Here is a 7514-nt window from a genome sequence, read left to right as displayed (position 1 = left end):
ATCTACCTTTCTATCCACCTGTCCATCCACCCTTTTCCACCCTCCATCTCTTTCCAGAAAACACCCAAGTCAGCTTGTAAGTATATAAGACCTTTTAAAGAATCGTGGTGCTACCATAATAGATATATTTGTTAGACCAGACATTGCAACTCAGAAACCAAGAGGGACCAGGTAGCCAACACAAATAAATAAAGCATGTCAAAGTAAGCCAGATCCTTTGCCTAAACTTTGTTTTTACTGACCTACAGTGTGTGTTTCATGATGTTGAACATCTGGTTTAAGATTATGGGGGGGCACCTGGGTGGCTCACTGGGTTAAAGCCTCTGCCTTCAGCTCAGGGCACGATCCCAGGGTCCTGGGATTGAGTCCCACATCGGTCTCTCTGCTCAGTGGGGAGCCTGCTTCTACCGGCCCAGCCCCCACCCCTCCACCACCCCGGCTGCCCCTCTGCCTACTTGTGATCTCCGTCTGTCAAATAAATAAAATCTTTTTAAAAAAAGATTATGGGTGTGTATGTGTATATATGTATATGTGTATATGCCCATGCACATATATGCACATGTATATTTGTGCATGTATGAAATTTTTAGTTATTACATTTTAAATTGTGTAACCAAGTTCTCTGATTAGGAACCAGAAACCTGACAATGTCAAACCTTTCACTTTGTGTTATGCATTACAGGTACTGTGCTTGGCGGATACTATGTTTTTTACAAACTGAAGGTTCAAGACGTCAGTGGAGTAAAAAACAAACAAACAAACAAACAAACACAACAACAACTTGGGTTGGAAGAAATGGGCTGCGGATGTGGTTGGAATAACACGAGCCAGAATGACAAATGGGGCCTGATGATGGGTCTGCATTGCTGGAACCTCACGATCAGACTTCAACAGATGAGGAGCTTCTCCTTATGGATGAGGAAAGAAAGTCATGTTTCCAGATGGAATCTACTCCCGGTGCAGATGCTGTGAAGACTGTTGAAATGACAACAGAGGATTTAGAATCTTACGTAAACTTCATTGATAAGGCAGGCGGCATTGAGAGGATGGACTCCAATCCTGAAAGAAGTTCTTACGTGAGTAAAAGGCTCTGAGCAGCATCACATCCTACAGAGAAACTGGAAGAGTCAGTCAATGGTGGCAAACTTCATCACTATCTTAAGAAACGTCCACAGACACCTCAGCCTTCAGCAACCACCACCCTGGCCAGTCAAGCAGTCAAGATCGAGGCCACACCCTCCACCAGCAAAAAGATTAGGACTCTCTGAAAACTCAGAGGATGGTTGGCGATTTTTTAGCAATAAAATATTATTAAATTAAGGCATATTAAATTTAGGCATAAAGCTATTGCACTTAATAGACTACAATACAGTGTAAATATAACTGTTATGTACACTGGGAAACGATAAAAATTCATTTGGCTCTCTTTATTAGGATATTTGCTTTATTGTGGTAGGCTGGAATGGAACACACAATATTTCCGAGGTATACCTGTATACAGAATTCAGCCTCCTGTGTTTTATGTGGGAATGATGTTTCATTTTATTCATTATAATAACAGCTGAGTACAATCATAGGCTCTTCCAACCAGAATTTTGCCACTGGTTTTTATATTCTGGGCACTGTTCCTCAGTTCTGCACTCATGCCGGTAATATTAATTGTGAATAACAACTTGGACGGTAAGTTCATTTTCAAAAGGTCTGATATCAGAAAACCATTTTTTAGATATACTGTACTAATTCCCAATTTTAAAACAGTAGGTTGGCCACTGCTGTCAGTTAAAGGAGGTAGAGACCACTTTCAGTATATGAAAGTGGACCATACTCTTCCTGGACAAACAGAAACATAGCTTTGTTAGGAAAGAGCAAATGAAATCATGTATTTGCATACCATTAATACATGCCCCTGAAGGTAAATATTTAAAATAATTACATGTTACAATCAAAAGTTACAATCAAAATGTTGAACATTTTGAACAAAAGGGCCAAGTTTTTTCAAGTGTATATTTTAATGGTTTTGACAAATATATAGTCATATAACTGTCATTACAATCTAGATATACAACATGTCCATCACCCCAGAAAGTTTTCTCATGCCCCTTTGCAGTCAATATCCTTCCCTCTTTGCTAATCCCTTGGAAACCACTGATATATTTTCCAAAACTATAGTACTTTTTCCTAGACATTCCTATTAATATATGAAATGTAATCTTTGATTTTTTCAGTGTTCAGTCATTCATTAGATAAGTATGACACCCAGTGCTCATCACAGCATGCGCTCCCGCTCAATACCCGTCACCCTGTTACCCCCTCCCCCTCCTCTCTGAAACCCCCAGATTGTTTCTCAGGGTCCATAGTTTCTCATGGTTCATCTCCCTTTCTGATTTCTCCCCCTTTGGATTTCCCTTCCTTCCCCTATGGTCCTCCATGCTATTGCTTATGTTCCACATATGAACGAAACCATCTGATAATTGTCTTTCTTTGCTTGTCTTACTTCAGTTAACATAATCCCTCCAGTTCTGTTCATGTCAATGCAAATGGTAGTTATTCATAGCTAGGGAATATTCCATTGCATATATGGACCACATCTTCTTTATCCATTCATCTGGTGAAGGGCATCTTGACTCCTTCCACAGTTTGGCTATTGTGGACATTGCTGCTATGAACACTGGGGTGCTAGTGCCCCTTCTTTTCACTGCATCTGTATCTTTGGGGCAAATACTCAGGAGTTGCTGGGTCAGAGGGTAGCTCTATTCTTAACATCTTGAAGAACCTCCACACTGTTTGATCTAACCCTTCCTGTAAGTAATACCTAGAATTTCCCTTTGATTAACATGAACAAATCAGTTTTTTTCTCCAACAGATCAAAAAAGGTCTTCATCACCATTTAGTGAATAACAAAGCCACCCTATCTGTATGTTCTACAGCAGATTAGGTAGGTGTTGACCTTTCTGTTCATCTAAGTAACAGGGTACACTCTCTTTGGTTCTAGCACAGCAGCATATTTGGGCTTATTAGAGCCAATAATCACATCCAAATGGTAAGACTTAAAATTTTCCAACCCAACATGATTTCTCTGAGCAATGTAGAAGACAGATTTTAGAGTTCCAGGTCCTTGTAAAGCAGTACACTCTGGATTTGTTTCCCTGCAATCATGTTACCACCAAGAACCAACTGTACTCATAGGAGTACCATCTCAAATCACACACTTAATATTTTTGAGTAGTTTGTACTCAGTCTTTCGGGATTCCTAGGGGTGGTATCTCTCCAGGGCCTCTTCTGTCTCTTCAAAATGTTCCTTAGTAATGGCAAAACACAACACAAATAAGATGGTGTTTCCATTAGTTTCAATAAGAAATACTCCAAATGATTTTGCTTTTTCATAAAACTCGTCCTGTAGCTTTTCAGCTCTGTCTTCAAAATGATAAGCAACATCATGTCTGGCTAGACCTCCAATTCCAAATGGTTATTCCTGATCAGGAAACACCATTTCTGCTCAGACAACTGGCACACATTTATAAATATTGTCACCAGTAAGCACTTCTGATTCCAGGAAAAATTTCCTTAATACGTAGCTGCATTTCACAACAGAATGTCATGTATCATAAATTAAGACTTGATGACAAGTTATGCCATTTCATAGTTGACTAAGTACTTAACCTACATAATTCCCATGTTCATTTTGCCGCCTGAAGTTGTATTGTTTCACATTTTTTTTGCATGTTAATTATATAAACATCTTTAATTTAAAAAAAAAAAGACAAGGTTAAGTTTTATTTTGTTTGGTCTCTAATTCAAATTAACCCTGAACAAAGTTTGTATTACCAAAAAAAATAATGTAATGAACAAGGAGTTACATGTGGGGAAGCTGAATTTGGGAAGGGCAAATATTCTCATCTCAGGGACGTTCTAGGTTCTGAGGAACTCTGTAAGAAGGGTAGAACTTCAGCTTTTATTTATTATTTACACACATCTTTATTTCTTTCAAAGTGTACGTACAACAAATGAATCATGGCAGTGTCCCCCTTAGTGAGGATATACTCTGTAGCTACTAGAAGAACACCCAGCTTTATAGCTAAGTGGTATTTCAAGCATGGCAAGCAATGAATTAAAACACTAAAACAGGTCTAGTATTCCAAGACAATTCAGGGTTTTTTTTCTTTTCTTTTCTTTTTTTAAAAACCAAGAATTGGGGCGCCTGGGTGGCTCAGTGGGTTAAGCCGCTGCCTTCGGCTCGGGTCATGATCTCGGGGTCCTGGGATCGAGTCCCGCGTCGGGCTCTCTGCTCAGCGGGGAGCCTGCTTCCTCCTCTCTCTCTCTGCCTCTCTGCCTACTTGTGATCTCTCTCTGTCAAATGAATAAAATAAAATCTTAAAAAAATAAATAAATAAAAATAAATAAATAAAAACCAAGAATAATTAACATGTAGTATTTAATTAGTTTCAGGTGTATGACACATTAATTACATATGTAATTATTAACTACATGTGTAACATATTAATTGTACATAATAATTAAATGTAATAATTACATATAATTATATGTAATTATATATTTTATATAATTATATATTATACATATAATTATATGTAATTAAATGTATGTAACATATTAATTACGTACATAATACAACATATTTAATTAGTTTCAGGTGTTCAACAGTTTTATACATGACTCAGTGCTCTTAAGCCCCTTCACCTATTTCATCCATCCCCCCACCCACATCTCCTCTGGCAACTGAGAGTTTGTTCTTTATGTTTAAAAGTCTGGTTTTGGCTGTTAGAACTTGTACAGGAATTCAGTGAAGTGTCAGGATATAAAATCAATGCACAGAAATCAGTTGCATTTCTTTACACCAATAACAAGACAGAAGAAAGAGAAATTAAGGAGTCAATCCCATTTTTAATTGCACCCCAAACCATAAGATACCTAGGAATAAACCTAACCAGAGAGGCAAAGAATCTATACTCAGAAAACTATAAAGTACTCATGAAAGAAATTGAGGAAGACACAAAGAAATGGAAAAATGTTCAATGCTCATGGATTAGAAGAACAAATATTGTGAAAATGTCTATGTTACCTAAAGCAATCTACACATTTAATGCAATCTCTATCAAGATCCCATCCAGTTTTTTCAAAGAAATAGAACAAATAACCCTAAAATTTATATGGAATCAGAAAAGATCTTGAATAGCCAGAGGAATGTTGAAAAAGAAAGCCAAAGTTGGTGGCATCACAATTCCAGACTTCAAGCTCTATTACAAAGCTGTCATCATCAAGACAGTATGGTACTGGCATAAAAACAGACACATAGATCAATGGAACAGAATAGAGAGCCCAGAAATAGACCCTCAACTCTATGGTCAACTAATCTTCAACAAAGCAGGAAGGAATGTCCAATGGAAAAAAGACAGCCTCTTCAACAAATGGTGTTGGGAAAACTGGACAGTCACATGCAGAAAAATGAAACTGGACCATTTCCTTACACCACACACAAAAATAGACTCAAAATGGATGAAGGACCTCAATGTGAGAAAGGAAGCCATCAAAATCCTTGAGAAGAACACAGGCAGCAACCTCTTTGACCTCAGCTGCAGCAACTTCTTCCTAGGAACATTGCCAAAGGCAACAGAAGCAAGGGCAAAAATGAACTATTGGGATTCCATCAAGACCAAAAGCTTTTGCACAGCAAAGGAAACAGTTAAAAAACCAAAAGATAACTGATGGAATGGGAGAAGATATTTGCAAATGACATATCAGATAAAGAGCTAGTATCCAAAATCTATAAAGAGCTTAACAAACTCAACAACCAAAGAACAAATAACCCAATCAAGAAATGGGCAGAGGACATGAACAGATATTTCTGCAAAGAAGACATCCAGATGGCCAACAGACACATGAAAAAATACACAGGGAAATACAAATCAAAACCACAATGAGATACCACCTCACACCAGTCAAAATGGCTAAAATTAACAAGTCAGGAAATGACAGATGCTGGCGAGGAAGCGGAGAAAGGGGAACCCTCCTACACTGTGGGTGGGAATGCAAGCTGGTGCAACCACTCTGGAAAACAGCATGGATGTTCCTCAAAAAACTGAAAATAGAGCTACCCTATGACCCAGCTACCCTATGACTTTAGGGTATATACTGGGTATATACCCTAAAGATACAAACGTGGTGCTCCAAAGGGGCACGCGCACCTGAATGTTTATGGTAGCGACGTCCACAATAGCCAACCTATGTAAAGAACCTAGATGTCCGTCAACAGATGAATGGATAAAGAAGATGTTACACACACACACACACACACACACACACACACAAAATGGAATACTATGCAGCCATCAAAAGAAATGAAATCCTGCAATTTGAGATGACGGGAATGGAACTAGAGAGTATTATGCTTAGTGAAATAATCAGAGAAAGACAACTATCATATGATCTCCCTGATACGAGGAAGTAAAGATGCAACATGGGGCGTTTAGGGGGTAGGAAAAGTAAAAATGAAAGAAGATGGGAGTGGGAGAAAGACAAACAATAAAAGACCCAATCTCAAAAAACAGACTGAGGGTTGCTGGGGGAGGAGGGTCAGGAAAGGGTGGTGGGGATACGGACATTGGGGAGTGTATGTGCTATGGTGAGTGCTGTGAAATGTATAAACCTGGTGATTCACAGACCTGTACCCCTGGGGATAAAAATACATTATATGTTTTTTAAAAAATTAAAAATTTTAAAAAGAAGTCTGTTTTGGGGTGCTGGGATGGCTCAGTGAGAAAAGCCCCTGCCTTTGGCTCAGGTCATGATCTCAGGGTCCTGGGATCAAGTCCCACATCCAGCTCTCTGCTCAGCGGGGAGCCTGCTTCCTCTTCTCCATCTCTCTGCCTGCCTCTCTGCCTACTTGTGATCTCTGGCAAATAAATAAATAAAATCTTTAAAAAAAATAAAAATAAAAAAATAAAAGTGTGTTTTTTAAATCTCTTTTTTCCCTTTGTTCATTTGTTTTGTTTTTTAAATTCTACATACACATGAGTGAAGTGATATGGTATTTGTCTTTCTCTGACTTATTTCACTTAGCATTATACACTCCAGATCCATCCATGTTGTTGCAAATGACAAGATTTCCTTTTTTATGGCTGAGTAATATTCCATTGTATACGTATACCCTCTCTTCTTTATCCATTCATCTATGGATGGACACTTGGGTTGCTTCTGTATCTTGGCTATTGTAAATAATGCTGCAATGGTGTTACATACATTATTTTGAGATAATGATTTTGTATCTTTGAATAAATATCCTGAAGTGGATTTGTGGAATCATACAAAAGATCCATTTTAAAATTCTTTTTTTTTTTTTTTAAAGATTTTATTTATTTATTTGTCAGAGAGAGAGGGAGTGAACACGAGCACAGGCAGACAGAGTGGAAGGCAGAGTCAGAGGGAGAAGCAGGCTCCCTGCGGAGCAAGGAGCCCGATGCGGGACTCGATCCCAGGACGCTGGGATCATGACCTTT

At 38.4% G+C, this 7514-nt stretch overlaps 1 long non-coding RNA gene across 1 annotated transcript in view; it reads right to left on the bottom strand.

Annotated features, from left to right (window-relative positions):
• Window positions 1–3826: 3826 nt before the first annotated feature.
• Window positions 3827–7514, bottom strand: part of LOC132026046 (uncharacterized) — a 261018-nt gene continuing 257330 nt past the window's right edge. Inside the window, exon 3 of the long non-coding RNA XR_009406746.1 lies at window positions 3827–4347. This is a non-coding gene — a long non-coding RNA (uncharacterized LOC132026046). The remainder of the gene's footprint in view (window positions 4348–7514) is intronic.

This window comes from Mustela nigripes, chromosome 10, assembly GCF_022355385.1.
Source record: "Mustela nigripes isolate SB6536 chromosome 10, MUSNIG.SB6536, whole genome shotgun sequence".
NCBI classification, from domain to species: domain Eukaryota; kingdom Metazoa; phylum Chordata; class Mammalia; order Carnivora; family Mustelidae; genus Mustela; species Mustela nigripes.
The sequence above is the reverse complement of the archived record's forward strand: the minus strand, read 5'-3'. Positions and strand labels throughout refer to the sequence as shown.